We start from the raw sequence: 19,738 nt of genomic DNA on the forward strand, positions 1-19,738 counted from the left end.
TCTAGAGTGTGATTCAGAATTCTCGTGAACATTCAAGATGTCAAGTTGCACACACACCTGGGCTGGTTCTGAACTCAGGCTCTTCTGAACAAGATCTCCGCTGAGGCATAGGTCAGGGTTGGAGGGAGACATGGTCCAGTTTGCAGCAACTTCAGGCAGAGTTGAAATTGCCAAGACAGCATGGGGGGCGGGATGGAAAGATCATTCAGAATGTTCTGAGTCCCACCTCCGGTGCTGAATGTTCTACCCTCGTAACTCTGGGTAACTTAGTTCCTCCCTTGTGTTCAGGTTTGCCATCTGGAAAATGGGTACCTAAGTACCTGCTCCTCAGAGTTGCAGTGGAAAAGAGAGAGAAGACCAGCCCCAGCCTCGTGCCTGGCACAGAGCGTGTGTGTGCTCAGGAGATGGCGGCTACCCTTGGCCACTTGCTAATGACGCTCTTTGGAATTAAAGGCCGCTGTCAGTGACCAAAGGGAAATCTCATCTGGAAGACAGACAGGCAGTTCAGACAGCACGTTCAACTTGCAGAGTGACCACAAAGCCCAGGTTCCGTAGAAGGAACTTGTCACTTCGCCACTTTTTGGCCTTGCTTTTCCTCTCTTGTTCCCAGTCTGTCCCAGCTTCAGCCAGAACATGGCACTCCATCCTCACTACCCCCCAAAATGATGCTGTCACTTGAGGACATAATGACCTGCCTACTAGATGCAGAGTTGCTTGCTGGTCTGCTAGCTGTGTGCAGATGAGGGCGGACAGAACACCCTGCCTAAAGAGATGGCCCTGGGCGGGCGTCTGTCTTCTGTGAGCCCGTGAAGGCCTCCCTCTTCCCCTCTTCTGCTCCCTAGCAACCCCGTAGGCTTGAAAGGCCAAAGTGGGAAGGGGGGGATCTGTGGGAAAAGTGCTGCCCACAGATTTTTTCCTCACTGGGATTTTGCTCTGCAGAACCAGTGCTTTCTAAAGAGTCCGAGCCAGGAAGACTGGAAGTGTGCACGCCTGGAGCAACAAGGGCACTCACAAGCCCTGCCATTCCCTCACAGAGCTCCTGCTGAGAGCTGCTGCTCTGCACACCAGAGCCCAGGGCTCCCCTGGGCATGCGCTGAGGCAGTGGCTTCCCTCCACCACTCTGTGGAGCCCCCTGGCTGCTGAGGAAACCAGGGTCCCTGGGAGGGAAGTGGTCATCTAGGGACACAGAACAAATGTGTGAGAGAAGCAGGACCAGACTCCGGCCTCCTGTGTCCAAAACCAGCGCATGTCCACCAGGCTGATGGGGACCAGGTGTCTGACCCCAGGGGATGGTACAATGCAGGGTTCAAGGGTAAACTCCATGAGATTCCCAGCTCTGAGGATCATTCGCTGTGCCGCCCCAGCCAGGTGCTCTGTTCCTCTGGGCTCCAGTGGCTGCCTCGTCAGTTGAGGATAATAACAGGTGTCACCAGTAGTCAGAGCTGCGAACACACCTGCTTTCAAAGTGGTCCCAAGCACTTCAACTCCACAGGTCCATGGGTCCTGCAGGGAAGACAGTGCCCCTGGGAGAGGCGAGGACAGCATTCAGGAGAGGGCCTAGCACAGCCCTGAGGCTGCACAGAACACCAGGCAAGGCACTGAGAAGAAGCCAGCAAGCCAGCAACGCAGCAGGGCCAGGTGGGTGGGTGGAGGGCAGGCCAGACCGCCAGGGCCTCAGCAGCCACTTGGTGCAGGGACTGGTCTCTGCAGACACGAGGCGTCTGTGAGCTGCTCCTACTCAGACCACCTCCTTATGCATTGTACTTTCTCACTGTCTGCTGTCTCTCCCTTTTTATACCATTTCTTAAGGGTAGGGACTGAGCTTTATTTTCAATGTCAATCTGGTGCTTAAAGCAAAATCAGATATATACAGGTGCTCAAAAAATGATTAACTGAATATTTAATGTAGTCAGTATTTAATATTAACAGGATCAATATTGAAAAACTATCTATTATACATTTAAGTCCTATATAGATATTGGTACCTAGAATGTTTCTTCCACTGTGCAGACATTTCTGCTATGAAGTGATGTAATGTGCTCTCAGACATCCTTGCCTTATGAAAATTTTTTTAAAAATCTAAACTTTGGGGGATAGCAGGGTTGTAGCAGACCCTCACAAATCAGGCAAGTCAGTAACAAGGCACAGTCCTGGGGAGGATAGCAGCCCATTGAACTGGCCCATTAAATTTTGAATCAAAGAAAGAAATACAGCAGCAACTTCAGGACCTGTGTAACCATGGGACAATATTTAAAGAAAACAAAAAAGGAAAATAGTGTCTGTTTCATTCTGCTATCTTTCTGTCCTCCACCCCCTTCCCCCCCATTTTCTGTGTATGATTATACAAATGGTGTGAATCTACATTGTGCGCAACCATAGAAATGAAAAGTTGTACCCCATTTGTGTACAATGAGTCAAAATGCAGTCTGTAAAAATAAAAAATATTTTAATTTTTAAAAAAGGAGGGGAACCTGATAGACGGTGTCTGGAGAAGGGTGAAGGCAGGTGCAGACAGACGCCTTCATCAGAAGCTGCAGGGGAAAGAGCAGTTGCAGACTTTGCTACCGTGGGGCCAAGGTGGACGGTCCAGCATGGCTTTTGCAGAGATCAGGGGACCTGAGCAGCAGTGCTTCTGAGAACACGTGGTCACAGTGAGCCACGGGAAGGGCAGGGAGCGAGCGGCAAGTGGGCAGCAGAGTCAGGGTGCTTGGCATCCAGCTGCTGGTATTGGTGGTACAGAACATGTACGTGCTGGGACATTGGTCTGTGTACCAAGGCGACATCCACGCTTTACTGATATCACGCCCTAACTGAGCTGATCTGCTTCACAGAAGCAAGTGCAATCATGCAAGTAACGTCCAGTTGGCCCTTCATATCCACGGGGTCTGCACATGCAGCGTCAACCAAGCACAGCTGCAAAATGCTTGAGAAAAATGTTCATCTGTAATGAACATGCAGACTTTTTATATTGCTTTCACATTGTATAGGATATTATGAGTAATTAAGGATGACAGTGTGAGAGGATGTGCATAGCTTATGTGCAAATACTGCCATTTTAAATGAGAAACTTGAACATTAACAATTTTAATATCCTCCAGAGGACCTGGGGCAACTCCCCTTCCACAGGACAAGCAAAGGGGGAGCTGAGATTCCAAGTCTGGGCCCCAGAGCATGCCATATTGAGGGACAGTGTTAATAACTGATAAACCAAGAATGCCAGCTGGTACTAGGATGCTAGGGATCACAGTGCTAGGTAAACACTGCCACTGAGCGTGCATCCCCAGCCCTAGCTGACTCAGGGTGACAGTTGTTCACCTGTAGTAGTTCGTTCTCCTGCTTCATAAGTCTGTATAATGAACCCACCTCACACCAAAGTTGGAACAAGAGTATACAGAGGTGAGTAATGCTAATCCAGAGCATCAGAAATCTGTGTTGTGCTGTCCCTTTCCCCATCAGGAGCAGCCGGACTACCCTAGTCACACCTCTGGAGCCGGAGTCAAAGGATACCAACCACAGCCTATCCAATAGCTCTGTGTCTTCAGGAAAGTCACTCACCCTCTCTGTGCTGTGATTTTCTCAACTGTGAGATAGGCTAAGGACATATCCCTTAAAAGTTGGACGCAATTAGTGAGTGGAGAAGAAACATTTTCTAAAGTATAAAGGGGTTTGTAAAGTATCTTCTTTCCTGTTGGTCTATGCCTGGACTACTTAGGGTAGCTGGTCGCCCAGGGCACCTTCTCCTGCTGGATGGTTAATTGCAAGGGCAGTGGGCAAGAGAATTAAACTCCCTGAAATAAAAAGAAGTTAATCACTGTGATTAAATGCAGAAGCTTGAATTCCCCTGCAGGAAGGAGGCCCAGAACTTTTGACTGGGGAATTTCACTGGCGGAGGAGGGCGAACCTGCCTCCAGTGTCCACAAGCCTGTGGATACTGCTTCTTAGAGTGCTGTGCAGTACAGCCGGGACCCCACTCTGACCCCAGGGCCTTGAGGTCCCCTGGCCACCCTGGCCCACTGCCCTTCCCTCAGCCCCTCCCGTGAAGTGGGGCCTGCTTGCCCCTCACCTTCTCCATTTGCTTCCCACAAACAGCTCCATAGCCGTGAGCGTGGCTTTGAACCTGCTCTGCCCCTTACTGCCCCACAGCCACGGTGGGTGAGTTGGGACTTCCTGAGCCCATTTCCCCCTGGAGAATGGGCCACAAATTTCTTCCTCCCGTGATTAAAATCTTCATCCACCAACACTCTCCAGACGGGCACGTGCAGGAGTCATGGAGGGTCTCATTAAAATGCAGGCCCTAATAGGACCCTGCCCCTCCCACAAGCTCCCTGGAGATGGGAGTCCACCTCCAAGGCCCAGAGTCTAGCTCAGGGGTAGCCGGTGCCGGGCACACGACGAGGACACAGTGACCCGTCCACCCCCAGGAAGGCTTTCTTACCCCCATCCGCACAGTGCGCCTTTGGGAGCAGGGACGGATGGATAGAGAGACCCCAAGTCGCCTGAGAATTCTGAAGGAAATGGGGAGGACCCAGGCGGGCTTTGAAGGTGGCTGGGCTCGGGGAGCCTCCAGGCCTCGGGCCTCAACTGCCCGTGCTGGGGGCACATCCTCCGAGCCTGGCCTCGCCTCCCGCTTCCGGCTTCAGCTCTCCAGGGATGCTTGAAGCACACGGGCGAGCTTGGCAGGAGTCTCCCGGGATATAAATACGCTTGGGGGCTTTTGTTTGAAGGACTGCCGTCTCTTCCCGACTTGAGGCCTGAGCGCAGAGCTCCCCCTGAGCCCTCATCAAAATGGAACCGTGCACAGCCTGCTGTGGGGAACGCAGGGGCGACTCCAGGGGACACTGAGTGAGGTCACAGAGGGGCCCTCCCAGCCCACCCCTCGCAATTCCCCATGCGTTCCTCTCTCCTAAAAGCTGCTGACTCATCCAGGGTTAGGGGCTTTTTTTTCCTTCTCCATCTCAGAATCGCCACAGAGCCCAGAGATTTCGAGGTTGGCTTAATGAGCAGCTCGGTCCTTACATGATCCCTTTTCTTTTTATCCTCCCACCTTTACCCCAGTCTCCCAGTGACTCAGTCCTGCTGGAAAAGAGACGGACACCCTGAGCCCTGCCCCGCTGTTAATACGGCGTTCCTCTCCTTCGCAGGTCTCGCCGCACTGGCTGCTCTTGGAGCCCAGCTGGAAGGAGGTCCCCAGGATGTAAGCCTCACGAGATGGTGAGTGATGTGTGGGGCGGTGGTTACCGCCACCCAGGTTGGGTTTCAGGGGAGAGGAGATGAACGGGAGGAAGGGACAGGGCAGCTGGTCGCTCGTTTCCATCCACGTGCCCTGGGAGCAACACCGTGCTGGGGATCCAGGGGTCAGTCCCCTGGAACTTTCCAGGTTCCTACCAGTCTCTCCCAGAAGTGAACTGAGCCCGCAAGCGTCTGAGCTGCCCTCTCTCTGCGCGATGACAGCAGCTCAGACTCACCGTCCAGAAGGCGCGTGCTTGGACTCGTGCGCAAGGAAGCTTCGGCCAGGGCGCAGGAAGTACCTCTTAGAACAGAGAGGGAGACGGCTGGCCCGCTGGTGTGCAGTGGGCCCTGAGGGGCGGGTCTGAGGCGGGAGGAGCCTGCTGAACGAGGGTAGCACACACACCCTCTCCGCGCTGCCTGTACATGGCAGGTTCTGCTGCAGAAGCCACTGGGTGAGAGGACCGTTGAGTCTCTCCGTGACCTCACACCTGTCGGCCAGCTGCACCTGAGCCAACCCCAGACGGCACACGTGTCGTAGGTGTGACCCCAACACCTGACGTCCATGATGGGCAGGCATCTCGCAAAGCATGAAGGGAGTTTTGCTGAGCCTCAGGGAGCTCCTTCCTTCCCAGAGCCACAGAGAGAGTTACCTGCTGGTTGCGCCACTGAGATTTGACCCAAGATCCAGGCCACACAGACCAGGAGAAAGGGCCAGGGAACGAGTGGCAAGACCACCCACCACCCACTCCCCAGGAGGCCGAGCTGGGGAGACGCAGACAGGCAGCTGGACCAGGAGCATGGCGTCACTGAGGGTGGTGGCGGCCCTCTGGCAGGGACAGGAACTTGTGCCTAAAACCTGGCGCACCAGGCGTGAGAAAAATCATACTCCGGATCCAAATGGGGACGTTAGTCGGGACACCCACAGGACAGGGGAGGGTCTGAATAATGAGACATGGCTGTCCTTTGTGTGTGTGTCTGGGTCTCCTGCCCCCGTCAGCTGCAGCAATATTTCCCAAGGGCCCCTGAGGGCAGGGCGCTGTGGGAGGCCAGAGCTGGTGTTTTTCTCTCAGAAGCTGGCAGCCTGGATGAGAATCGAGTTTGACAGTCGCTGCGCATGGGCTGTGTGAGCAGCTGAGTCCTGAACGTTCCTGGGGAAGGGGGAGGGGGAGGAGGAAGAGGAGGAAGGCTGAATGGAGAATCTCAGTCCCTTCCCGGCTGGTCCTTGCAAGTCTTCAGGCAGGAGTTGAGCTGTGTCCTTGTACAAGTAGCTGCTCAGTAAATCATGGTTGATAAAGTGAGGAAGAGGCAATTCTGGGAGGCGGTGTCTGTGCTTAGTGTCAGTGACCCTGGATTCAAGTCCTGGCTCTCTCACTGGCTGTGGGGCCTCAGGCAAGTTGCCAGCTTCTCTGTGCTTGGTTTTCTCACCTGTATAATGGGGCGGGGTAGTAGCCTCTCACAGAGGTGGTGAGGATTCCGGAAAGTCATTCGTATAAAGCTGTCTGGCCCCATTCATGGACCTAGTGAGCCCTCAAGAGCCATTAGCCCTTCTTCTAGTCATGGGGTAGGGCTAGTGTTGGGTCTGAGATGCAGCAGGGGCTGGTGTAGCTGCAGGAGCCCTGGCCCACTCGGAGCCCATTCTCTAAAGCAGAGACACGACCCGGCGCTTCATTGGTTGAGGATCCCATTTTTCCTGCAGTGTCCCTTGGATGGTCCCTCCTGGTTCCAACACTGGTCCAAAGCCAGAGGCAGCTCTGCCATCTATTGCCAGCTGGGCAAATCCTCCAATGTCCCTTTCCCCCAGTGAACAAGGACACCATGTGCTAACCTCCTCCCCCGCAGAAGTGGTCTTGAAAACTGGAAGACAGTAGCGCGCGCGCACACACACACACACACACACACACACACACACACACATACACACAAAGAAAACTGCGCAAGACTTGAGTTTGAGCAGCATGGTCTCAGCCCCCACTCCACATCAGCCCCCATCCCTTCCCCAGGGAGGTCTGGCTGTCCCCAAGGCTAGAAGATGAACAGCTTGTCACTGGATTCCCAGAACAATGCTTCCCTTGGCAGAAGGCAGCAGCCACCACCCCAGGATTTGTCGTGTATTTCAGATAAATCATAACTGCGTGCAACACTCTCAAGGTCACATTTCTTACTTTAGTACAAGGCCTGGGGCTATCGAATTAGCTTGCTCAGGGGCCTCCCTGGCGGCTCCCTGCCCCATCTCACCATGACCCTAGCTGAGCATATGACCGTGGGATTGGCCAAATCATTCATGACATAAGCCAGCCCCGTGCCCAGGAGTCTAAAGCCACACCAGGCTCCTTTTCCCGTGTCCCTCCAGATAGCCCCCAAGTAGCTACAACCTCACTTCCGCCTCGGGTGGGAAGTGGGCAGGGATGAGAGGATCGAGTGGCCGTGGCTGCTGGGACCCTGCTGAGGCACCCCTACTGCGGAGGATGCCGCAGTGGATCAGTGATGTCTGCCAAGGGGTCAGGAGAAGGGCCCTGACACAGGTACCACTCTGCCATCCCTGGACAAAGTACTTTCTAAGGTCATCTTCCTGTTCTGCTTTTCATGGTTTTATGTCAGCAGCCTCTCATTCCATTACAGAAGCAAGGCGTAGCGAGACCTCGCTCAACTGGACCATTTTAGGACCAGCCCAGGTGAGAGCGAAGTCTTCCTCCCAGGGCTCCTGGGCATGGGGTGCCTGGCTGCCTCTCAGTCCAGGAGCTCGTCCCAGCCCTGCGAGTGGCCCGGCACAGGTAGAGAGGCCCGCCATCTGTGCTTAGCAGGTGTGACCCCAGCTGAACGTTCTTGGCCTGCACCTCCAGACCACTTACTCTGGCCTGAATAGCACTGAGGGTCTCACAAAAGCAGGACATTTATTGAAGTGGAAAATCATCCGGTGGGCAGCTTGGCTTCCATCTGAATGGCGGGGAACTTGAACTAGACTTCGCTGCGCTTGCTGCAAAGACACTGTTCTTCCAGGGCTAACACGCATGTGATGCTGCAGGTAGTCCACAGCTAGGTTTCCTTGAGTTTCCTGATCTATAAAATGGGGAAATAACGTCTGGTCTCGCAGAGTTATTCTGCTGAGTAAACGAGAGCAGAGGTGAGCTTTCCTCTTTGAGTAGGGTCAAGAAAGTTGTTACAGTTCGATTTTTTTTTTTTTTTAAAGCAACATAAGTTTCAACTGCTCCTGTTAGTCTTTCAGGGGCTCTTCCTTTTTATTACTGATGATTCCTCAATGGAAAATGTCCACCAAAATCCCCAATGTGAGTCTGTGCTCTGGGCTTCTGGGAGGAGTGGCTCCCAGGGTCTCTGTGGCACTGGTGAGTCCCCAGCAGGTTTCTCCAGCAGGGACTGGGCTGCTCAGCAGTTGGACTGTGTCCTCATTGTGCCTTTTGTGCAGCCAGTGACAGCAGCTGAACCCCAAGGCCCCTGCAGGGAGAGGTGGGGACAGGGAGGGTGAGCTCCTGCCACAGGATGCCAACAACAAATTCCAGCAGATTCCTGTGAGTGCGCCCGCCCGGCGGGTGGGAGTTCCTTGTTAGGATTGGTTAGACTTGAAATGGAGCCCCACTTGCAGTCTGTCCTTGAGAATCTGGAGAAAGAACAGCTCCTATGTCAAAAATGAAAGAAAAGAAGGAAGAGAGGGAGAGAGGGAGGGAGGGAGGGAAGAAAGAAAGAAAGAAAGAAAGAAAGAAAGAAAGAAAGAAAGAAAGAAAGAAAGAAAGAAAGAAAGAAAGAAAGAAGAAAGAAGGAAGGAAGGAAGGAAGAAAGAAAGAAAGAAAGAAAGAAAGAAAGAAAGAAAGAAAGAAAGAAGAAAGAAGGAAGGAAGGAAGGAAGGAAGAAAGAAAGAAAGAAAGAAAGAAAGAAAGAAGAAAGAAGGAAGGAAGGAAGGAAGGAAGAAAGAAAGAAAGAAAGAAAGAAAGAAAGAAAGAAAGAAAGAAAGAAAGAAAGAAAGAAAAGGGGGGAGGAAAAGAAAGAAAAAAGAAAAGACAAGAGAAGAAAAGAAAGAAGTCTGTGTGAAGCAGGGCTGGAGAAGCAACGTGCCGGTCACAGGCCCGGTGTGGGTGGCTGCAGAGGGCTTGGGCAGCACGGTGAGTTCATCAGGACTCCTGGGTTGCCGCTGAGGGCTGCGCTTCTTAGTGGGCGGCAGACAGGTGCATCCCTTTGTCCCAGCCACCTTGAGCTTCTGGCCCAGTCCCCCTGGTTCACCAGGCTGGACGCCCTCACCCTCCAGCCTTCTCTTCTGGACCCAGAGCTGAACTACTCTGCAGCTCATGCCCTGTGCCCACCTGAGGAGCCGCCCGGCCCCGTGGGCCCCACCCCATGGTCCAGCTCCTGAGCTGGAGAAAGAAGACCCTGTCCCCATCCTGCTCCTTCATTCTCCCCACTCCAGCTCCACTTCCTAGCATGGTGGCCTCATGGTGGGGCCCTCTCTTCATCCTGAACATCCTTAAACAGTCGCAAATGCTTCCCTCCTGGGATGGAGCTGAGGGAGGCCCTTGGGCAAAGAGGAGGCCTTGAGGCCAGAGTGCGTGGCCAGCATGGGCTCACTCAGGGGCTGCCACTGCGAGGCCAGGACAGGCGGAGGCATCCTGTCCACACTCAAAGCCCAGTGCAAGTCCCCTGAGTCCTCGGAGGCCCTTGTCCCTTCTCTGGGCTTTCATAACTCCACACTCTACCACCCAACACAAAGCAGAATCACAGAGCCCTTAAGATCATGCTCTAGGGTCCCCACTTGGAATCTCAGCTCCCCCTTTGCTAGTCCTGTGATTTCAGACAAGTTATTTAACTTCTCTGGACCTCAGTTTCCTCATCCATAAAATGGGCCACCTCGTGGGGTAGTCAAGACGACTGACTGAGTTTACAGAACGTGCCTGGAACGGCGCTGAGCACAGTGTGAAAGTGTTAACAAACCACTAAGTAAACAGAGTCAGCGTGTGTCACAGCCACTCCTCGGGCTTCAAAAAGATGGCAGGTTCCCCCACAGAAAGGAAGTGTTCGTTTGGCCCACGGGTTCAGAACCCTGGAGGAGGGGAGGAATTCCTGCAGACAGAGGAGGCAGGAAGCCCAGCAAAGGCACAGAGGCGCACAGCATGGACGTCTGGGGAATGTCGGAAGCCTGGATTGCTGGGCTGGGAGAGGCCTGTGGGCACACGTGGCAGCTGAGGTGGATGAGGAGGATCAGTGCAACCCGAGGCCCTGGATGCCTGCAGGAAGCAGGAGGTGACGTTAGAGGGGTGATGCTCGGGCTTCCACAGGTGGGAGGCTCCAGCAGAGGCTGGGTTGCAGCCAGCTGGATAGAGAGAGGGGGTGGCCAGCGGGACCCAGGCAGCCGCAGCAGGGATGGAGCTGGGGCCTTGCTCCAGAGGACAATTCTGAGCAAGACCTGGCTGGACTTGGATGGGGATAGTGAGGAAGGGGGATTGAGAGCACATCCCAGGCTCCTGGCTTGGGAACCTTAAGAGAAAATCATCCTATTCTCCAAGTAGTGAGAAAGCTGTGGCTGGAGAGACGGCGCAGGAGCGTGGCCTTCCCTGTGCCTGTGGAATGTGCATGGACCCGACGGCAGCAGAGAGCGGCCATTACGTGTGGTCTCAGGAGCCCTCGTGGCTGGACTTAGCCACCTGGCTAGCTGCGTGACCTCGGAGGGGTCACTTAACTCCCCCGAGCCTCAGCGTCTCTCTTCCTCTGTAGAGAGAGGAGTGAGTGGTGACTATTTTACCAACCTGAGAGGGCTTTTAGGATCAGCATGTGTAAAATGTCAGGAGCCGTGTCTGGCTGGGCTGGGGGTGCTGGGGGGCAGCACTTGCCTAGCAGGGGCAAGGCCCAGCCCCACACACATACCAAAAAACGTGAAGCGCTACATCTGGACCAAGCGCATACTCTCGGTGAGAGCCGGTCACCCGCTATTAGCATGGCTGTTAATAAGCTCAGGATTATCGTTTGTGGCATATCCCAGTGGGGACAGCCAGCATAGGCAGGCCTGGAACTCAGAAACCAGCTCAGGGAGGGAGGGATGCATTTGGGAGTCACCAGCCCACTGGTCAGTGACGGCCAACCTGGTGTCTGTGCCCCTGCTGGGGGATGGAGGGGAGGAAGAAGTGAGATCACCTGGGTCCTCTGCAAATCATGTCACCCTCCCTAACCATGGAACTGTCCCCTCCTCCCCCTGCCCGAGCCCCCAATCTACTGCCCTGTGACAAATCAGCATGGTGGCATGTCCCCAGTCCCGAGGACTTCGTGCCTCATCCCCAGGCTTGCTGGGAAGAATTGGGGTAGACAGCAGGCCGATGGAGAGGTCGGTGAGCCGAGGGTGACTCTCCCGGACACGGCTCAGAGTCAGGAGCAGCCGGGCTGGAGACAGAGCCCTGGAGTGGCAGGGCCAGAAGCAGCAGCTCCATCAGGAAATGGAGACCAACATCCCATCTGCCCCCGGTATGACGTTCGCTCCACCCTGACTGACTAGATGTAAGGCCCCATTGCAGGCACTGGGTCGGGAGCAAGTTCAAGAGCACGTGAGGTGTTCCTGGCTCCTTACCCCAGGACGAGGAGTGGACCCGGCGTATCTAAGCTACAAGGAGAAACGAAGAGAAAAATGAGAAATGGCACTTCACCTGTCCCTGTATCCATCTCCAGCTTTGTCCTGGTCACCCTGCCCTAAAACTCTTCCATGTTTTTTGGAACCCAAAGTTTCTTGGGTCAAGAAAATGGTAACACATGTAATTATGAGCTAACGGTGCTTAGTGGGTATTCAGTTACGGTAGACTCTGGGTTATAAGATGACCTATGCGTCAGATGCAAAGTGGTCCCTGTAAGTGGAGAGTCGGAGCTGCTCTGGCTTGGCACCCGGCTGGGTTCAGTGACAGCAGGAATCCTCTCTCCAGCCCTGGCTCAGCTTCTGTGTGGGCCTCACTCAGTCAGTTTTCCCACACTGACATGGTGGCAGAGTGGCCACCAACGGCCGCTTCCATGAAAAGAGGACTTTGCTTCCCTAGTGGTCCTCTCAATGCCCTGAGCTTGAAAGACCTGAGCCACATGTCCCCCCATGAGCCATCTGCAGTGGTGGCCCATGCTTTCTGGTCGTAGGTCCCTACCAGGCATTGCCAGACCACAAGGACTGAGATGGGTGGGCAGGGACATTGGGGAAAAGGAGGATGTTCAGTGCCTGTGATAATCGGAGGGGACCCAGTGGGGAGCACTGAACCTGGCAGGTGGGGGAACTCCACATCTAGAACACACTCAGAACAAATCTCGTGGTGTAGTATTTTTGCAGAAGTGACATCCCACCTGTGGATGCTCCCCCACAGCTGCTGTATTGTAACCATGTACAGATGTGTCTCCCCTGGGAATCAGGTAGTATTCCTTCAACCCACTTGTAATGGAATGAAAGGCACGGTATACATCTCCTTTTACTTTGCTTTCCTCTTTATTCTATTTCATCGTATCATTGTTAGGGCCAGCCTACTGGGTCTGGCTTTATATAACCTGTGAGGTAAGAATGGTTTTGCATTTATAAAAGCTTTGTAAAAACAAAACAAGATTACAAGAGAGATTGTGTGTTGGTCCATTACATGTTGCTATAACAAAATACCTGAAACTGGATAGTGAATAAAAAAGAGAGGTTTGTTAAGCTCACAGTTTTGGAGGTTGAAAGTCCAAGATCGAGTGGCCACATTGGTTTGGCCTCCAGCCTGGGCCGGCAGGGACATGGCATCACAGTTACAGGGGCACATGTGCAAGAGACTCGTGGTGAGACAGGAAGGCAGAAAGACACAGGAGTCAGGCATTCGCGCCTGTTGTGACAGCTTGCTCTCGCTGGACCTGAGGGGACGGTGTTGATCTCCTCCCAGGAAAGTGCCGCCGTGACCTAACTAACCACTGCCTCTGGGCCCACCTCTTAGAGCTCTGCCACCTCCACACGGCCACAGAGGGGACCAGGCTTCCAGCCCAGCACTCTCTGGGGATATGCCCATGCCGTACCCAAACCAGAGCAGATCGCAGTGACCTCCCTCTGGCCCTTGATAGGAAACCGTGCTGACCTCAGAAAGAACCTGGGCAGGGGCGTCACCAGGGCTGGGTCTGGACACCGGCCTTTAGCTATGAACGCCGTGGGACCTTCTCTCCGAGGTGGCTCAGTGGCATTTTCAGCAGCAGCAGCAGAGGTGGAAACGAGGCTGCGCTTGGCCGAGCGAGGTCTCCTCTGAGCCCCTCGGGGATCCCCAGAGGCAAGGACACATGGCCGTGGACCATGTGGTGTGTGTGGAGCCCGAGGCTGGGGAGCAGGTCACAGTCCCGCAGCCGTGGCTGAACCAGGCCGGGCCCTGGCAGTCGGGCACCAGGCTTTCCTGCCTGCTTCCCCACCGGCGCCTTTCACTCTCCCTTGGAACGAGAGAAAGCTTTGCCTCCCCCATTTACTTCCCTAGCTCCTCCCCCCAATTTTTTTTGGCAAAACTGCTTTCTACTGTAAAAGGGCAACTGAAAAACGGAAGAGTTGCCAGAAACAGCTCCAACGAGCCGAGCCAGGGGTGGCGGCGCTCACTGTAATCCCAGCCACTCGGGAGGCTGAGGCAGGAGGATCACAAGTTGGAGGGCAGCCTCAGCAATCAGCAACTTAGCGAGGCTCTCATCAACTGAATGAGATCCTGTGTCAATATAAACAGGGCTGGGGGTGTGGCTCAGTGGTGACACACTCCCAGGGTTAATCTCTAGTATCAAGAAAAGACAGATCTCTAACACAAACATCTAAAATCTTGGTTTGGGCATCCATTCATTTGTCCATCCATCAATCCACCTGTCCATTTGTCCAGCAGACACGACACAGCTCCAGGACCTCCTGAGAGCCCACATCTTGGCCACAGACATCCAGCCACTGGATCCTCCAGATTCATTGTCACCAGAAGGCTCAGAGGGACGCTCACTACATAGTATCCAGCCTTGATTAATATGCAGGGATTCGGGCAGCCCCTCCTCCCCCGCCCGGTTACCATGACAACATTATTTTAACAAACAACTTCTTAATATTTAATGAAGATCATGCTTCTGACGCGCGAGCAGAAGAACAACCGCACTACAAAGGGCTGAGGAGGGTCCACGAGGACACTTTTGCGCAAAGCCGTCAGCCCCCGTCCCTGCCTGCTGTGGGTTGCCAGAACATGTGCGCTTTCGGGGGCTCGGAGCTCCGCGATGCCAGGCCTGCGTCCTGCACGGCAATTGAAGGTTGTCACTTTTTTAATGCGGAATGTCACAAGGCTCCGCGAGGAGGGGGCGTGACAGCGTTATTAAACACTCCTGTGTACACCGATCTGCTAATTTCACCCCCGCTTGCCTGAGGCTGCTGAAAGCCTCGTTTGCCTCCCAGGTCCAGATTGGAGCCGGAGCGTTAGACAGCTCGAGCCGAGCCCAGAGCTGCCGGCCGCTGTGAGAAGAGGCCATGTCCCTTCCTCATGGCTCCATCTGTCCATCCGTCCCGGTAGCAAGCAGGTGCAGGGATCGGGGGTCCAGCCTCTGCCCTCAAGGGGGTGCATGTCAAGAGAGGAGCACAGGGACACAGACCACCCTCTAGCAACCTCTGTCACTGTGTTGGTCTGTGTGCCAGGCACTGTGCTAAACACTCGAGGGCAAACATGAATTACACATTCCAGATCAACCAATGAGAAAGATGGGTGAATAACCATAATAAAGTGGAAGGATGACGATAAAGGTGGCTCTTAGCTGTGTGACCTTGGGTACGTTACTTTACCTCTCTGTGCCTCAGTTTTGGGGGGTAATAACACTATCTACATTAAGAGTTGCCATGAGGTTTAAAATGAAATAAACACACAAGGGGACCTAGGGCAGTACCTAAAATACTTACAACGATGGGAACACGGAACGTGTTAAATGCCAGCTAGGACTTCAGCTTCCCGGGGTACTGAACTCACAGTCGCAATGGCAGCTGGCATGTGATGGTGACTACCACAGCGGGGAGCACGCTGTGCTGGAGTTGGACCATCCCAGTGAACCTTCCCAGGCAACCCCACGAGGTGACTGCTGCCGTCGTCCTTAGACTGGCCTTGCAGATGGGAAGTCGAGGCTCGGAGGAGTCAGGGCCCCAAATCCTGAGGTCCATAGGAGGGCATCTGAGCCCCGTGGGTCGGGATTCAGCCCCTCATCACAGTGCCAAGAGCATTGTCACAGGAGCACGTGAGTGACGCCAGGGAGACACGGGCCTCGCGTGGCCACGGTGGGAAGGTGCGCGGTGAAGGCGGAGAGGCAATGGCACGGAGGAGCCTAGAGCGGGAGGCCGGGGGCACTGAGGACGAGCCCTCCGGCCTGGCTCTGGCGGGAGGCTGTCTGAACCTAGAGGACCCGTTCGTTTAGAGTATGCATTGGCTTTTTATTAAAATAAATGAACAGGAAGAGGAAGAGCGAGGAGGAAGAAGAGAGCTCGTGGCCCTTTCCGTCGGCTCCTGTTGGGATTCCACCGAGTGGAGCCATCGGAGGCCATCTGTAGGTCCCCGGGGGAGATGACCTTCCTGCCAGGACCTCCGAGAGCAAAGAAAGAGCAGACGAGGGCGACTTCGACTCATGTAGCAAAATACAGAGTCACAGGGGTTACATTCTTTACAAAACCTATCTGGGTTGGGTGTCAGCTGTTCATGGACAGGATAGCGCCTCCTAACGGACACCCACGGGCCTGCGCGGTGGACCCCCGGCAACTTCCGCTTAGCTCGTGACTCTCGGGGCGCGGGGTCCAGGCAGCTGGCACACCTCCAGTCTGTCCAGAGCCTCTGAGGTCCAGGGTGGGCTGGCCCACACCTCTGGGCGTTGGCTGACCTCAGATGACCCTGGTGAATGGCAGGAGACGGAGTTCCACGCGTCACTTGCCCTGCAGGCCTGCCCAGCCAGGAGCTCCTGGTGGTGACAGAGGAGCGAGGTACAGACAGGAAGGTGCCAGTCCTGCTCAAGTCTTGGCTTGCATTCCATCACCACCGTCCAACATACCAAGGCAAATCACATGGCCAGAGTCACGGAGGGAGGCTCCTACAAGGTGGCGTGTCCCAGAGCATGCCACCCGGAGGGGCACAGAACCGAGACGGGCGCCGCAGGCAGCAGCAGCATGTTTCCCCAGATATACCAGAGAAGCCCTGTGGGGGTCCTCCAGGGTGAACTGGGACATCCTCATCATTCTCCTGCTCTAAGAGCCAGGACGTGAACTGACCTCAGAGGGAGACCTGGGCACAGGGCATGGAAGTCAGAATCTGCAGCTTTCACACTGTACTTGACCCCAGCTGTCTGTGTGACAAGTGGAACCCCCAAGAGGACGGGGGTCCCAGCAGACTCTCCAGAGCACCAGGAGCAGCTGCATCACCTGTCCTACACACCTGTCCTGCAAAGCAGGCAGCACAGCCTGGGAACTCAAGGAGAGCCCCGTGCCCCCCTGCAGGCTCCAGTACCCAAGGTTTGCCTCAAAGGCAGTCTGTCCAGAAGTGCCAGTCATGTGAAAGATAGGCCTGTCCAAGGATGTTTTCCTGCATTGTTCCCTTTTTCACAATAGCCCAATACCTTGAGTCCATCTCATACTTGATTCTTTCAACAACAATCAGGGCGGGCATTATTCCCATTCCACAGATGAAGAAACTGAGGTCTGAAGAGCTTAACCGACTTCGTCAGCGTGGCAGAGCAGCTATCTGCACCAGCCAGTTTCCCTCTCCACCACCGAACTCCAATTCCGCCCTCAGGCTGCTTCCTCCACATTTGCAGGAAGGCCTCCAAAGGCCGATTCTGCCTCTTGCAGATTCGTGACCTTGGCATGTCATTTGCCTCCTCTGAGCCATAAAAGGGAAAGAATCTTACGGCTCTCCCTGAGAGGGCTGGGATGAGTAGAAAATGAGTTCAAAGTTCCCGAAAGGGTCTCCAGGGCTGCCATGCTTGGGAATGCACCCAGCGTCGCCTCATTTCATCTCGGGAGAGCCCTGAGAGCACTGTCACCTCCCATTTCCAGAGGTAGGAGCCTGAGGATGACAGTGAGTGGCTTCCAGAGCTCCCACTACAGAGGGCTGGGACTCGCTCACTGTCTGGTCCAGAGCCTGTGCGTTCACCCCACCCACCCCCTTCTGCTCACCCTGTAAAGTTTCAGTGATGGCACCCAAAATACCAGCTGCTGCTATGGCTTTGGAACTTTGAGACCAAGATGGCCCTCAGGGAAAAAGTGCCACCACAGAAGCCAGGGTAGAAGCCAGACCTGAGTCCAGACCGGATGCTGCCAATCATCGGATCCTTCGGACAATGGGAAATGGAATCACAGAGCCTGAGTTCTTGCCCCTAGCGATGACAGAGAGGAGAGGGGCCCCGTCAGAGTTTGAATGCAGAGAACCCGCGTGACTCAGAAAGCAACGCCTTCTCTAAGTCCCCGGCTGGACTCACACCAGTGACCTGCGTGACCGCGTTCCCCAGTGCGGAGGTGACAGCGTGGACGGGTGGTCTGCTGGGCCCACAAGAGTTGCTGGAAGGGTCCCTGCTGGGCTGTCAGCCTCCGCCTTCGTCCCTGTGCCTGGGCGTTGACGCTTTGTGAGCAGCTGGACCTGGGGCCTCCCCACTCCAGGCGGAGGTGACGGCAGAGCAGAGCGTCTAGATTTCGCAGGTAAACAGTGAGGCTGGCGCAGCGAGGCGTTGGCTGCCAGCCCTCGGGGAGGCAGAAACGGTAAAAGCAAACAGTGTTCACCTCCGAGGGCTCTCGGGACCCTCGCCATGAGGCTGGAACAGCACCTGGGACACATAGGACCTGGGTTAATCTGCCTCCTGGACATTACCGCGTGCACGTTGCTCGCACACAAATGGAAATGAAGCGGTCTGATGAATGTGGCTCGTGGCGTCGGGTGGACTCACAGGCATCTCAGGCGTCCTTTAGGATGGGTGAGCTGCCAGAGGCCATCCTGCTGGCGGGAGGCAGTGTGAGGACTAGAGTCCCACTGTCCCACCCCCAAGATCCACGCACTTTCTGCCTTTCCGGTCTACTTGCCACTCCTGAGAAGGGGCTTCTGTCCCATCTGAAGTCACACATTCTGCCACTCCATGATTTTCATCATTAAGAAAGTACTCGCATTCATAGGTGTGTGGAAAGCCCCAGCTCCCTGGGACTTTGAGCTGGCAGATGTGACAGAGCTGTGCACCAGATTCACATGAACCGTGCAAGAAGGATAGAGTGAGCATCAAGGAACACTTAGTTACACACTCGGTTTAATTAACTTAAGTCAATCTCCTTTGCTGCTCCCATGCACCCCTAGAAAAGAGGACTGTGTTAAGTACAGCCCCTAACTGGAAGTTCTGAGTTCAGACATTACTAATCAGACTCCAAATTGCTCGCTTGTTCTCATCATCTGCCCCTGAGATTCCCACCTTCCTATGCAATCAATCTCTCCTTTCTCCGGCCAGGTTGCAGATGGAGACAAGCTTTGCACTGTGGTGTATCATATTGTACCTATTGTTCCCTAAATGGAGTGAGTGGAAACTGTAGGCAGCACCTGCAGAATTCTTCACATGCACACGCGCATGTATGCACACGCACGTGTGCACACACATGGCCCGTGCATGGATGAGCTTTGCACTTCCGAAACCACTGTGGCCATGGTCATTTGGCTCCACCCAAAAATATCTTGAATTCCTTGGAAGTTTTTTCTTCCTTTCTCTAAAGAATAGGGATGCACCCCAAAACCAAGAGGAGTGAAATACACAGAACTGACTCTGGGGTCCCTAGAATTTCTCCTTCCCAATCAAGCGCACAGAGATAACGGCAGGGGTCACCTGCCTGAGCCCTGCTTCTGCCACGCTGTGCAGACTCTGCCATCTCTCAACAGGCCCGAGGGGTCTCCCCACAGGTGGTCTTGCCGCTTGCAGTCTTCCCTTCACATCTCAGCCAACCTATCCCTTCAAAATCCAGACCAACTCACCTTACTCCTGGGGACTGCGTCCATCAGACACCTTCTCCTTACGCTTGCACTGACTTCTAGACTCCATTCCTGACTTCCCAACCCCCTGAGGCGCTCGGCTTCCCTTCCCCTCCACCCTGGTGGCTTGCCATCCCTCCTCATCAACCGGCTGTGGCCCCTGGCTGCTGCCTGTGTTCCACGGTACCACACCTGGTTCCACCTCACAGTTAGGCACCGTGAGTGCATTCCCTGAGCCCAGGTTCTCTCGAGAGGTGGAGACACAGCTTTTAACACTTTATGGGCGGTGGGATAGGGTGGAGTGAGGACAGGGGAGGACATGTGCTGTCCCAGGCAGGACGAAGAGAGGGGCTCCGGAAGAAAAGATAGAAAGCACGTTCTCCAAATGCCTTGTTCAGCGGATTGATCACTTCCTGAGAAACTCTTGCCAATTGCTCTGGCACATGGGATGGCTTTGGAGTGGCAGAATGTGGTACAATCAGTTACATCATAATGCAGCATCTGTGTTCCCCAAAACCACCACCCTGCAAAACCACATATTATTAAAAGTTAAATTAAAGCAA

The 19,738-nt window shown here is 54.5% G+C and overlaps 1 protein-coding gene across 1 annotated transcript in view; it reads left to right on the top strand.

The window, feature by feature from the left end:
* ZHX2 (zinc fingers and homeoboxes 2) overlaps nucleotides 1-19,738 on the top strand; it is a 162,440-nt gene that overhangs the window by 63,512 nt on the left and 79,190 nt on the right. Inside the window, exon 2 of the mRNA XM_079144187.1 lies at nucleotides 5,142-5,211. The gene's annotated coding sequence lies outside the window, so the exon portion shown is untranslated. The remainder of the gene's footprint in view (nucleotides 1-5,141; nucleotides 5,212-19,738) is intronic.

The sequence above is a fragment of the Sciurus vulgaris genome (genome assembly GCF_902686455.1).
Source record: "Sciurus vulgaris genome assembly, chromosome: 1".
Classification (NCBI taxonomy): Eukaryota; Metazoa; Chordata; class Mammalia; order Rodentia; family Sciuridae; genus Sciurus; species Sciurus vulgaris.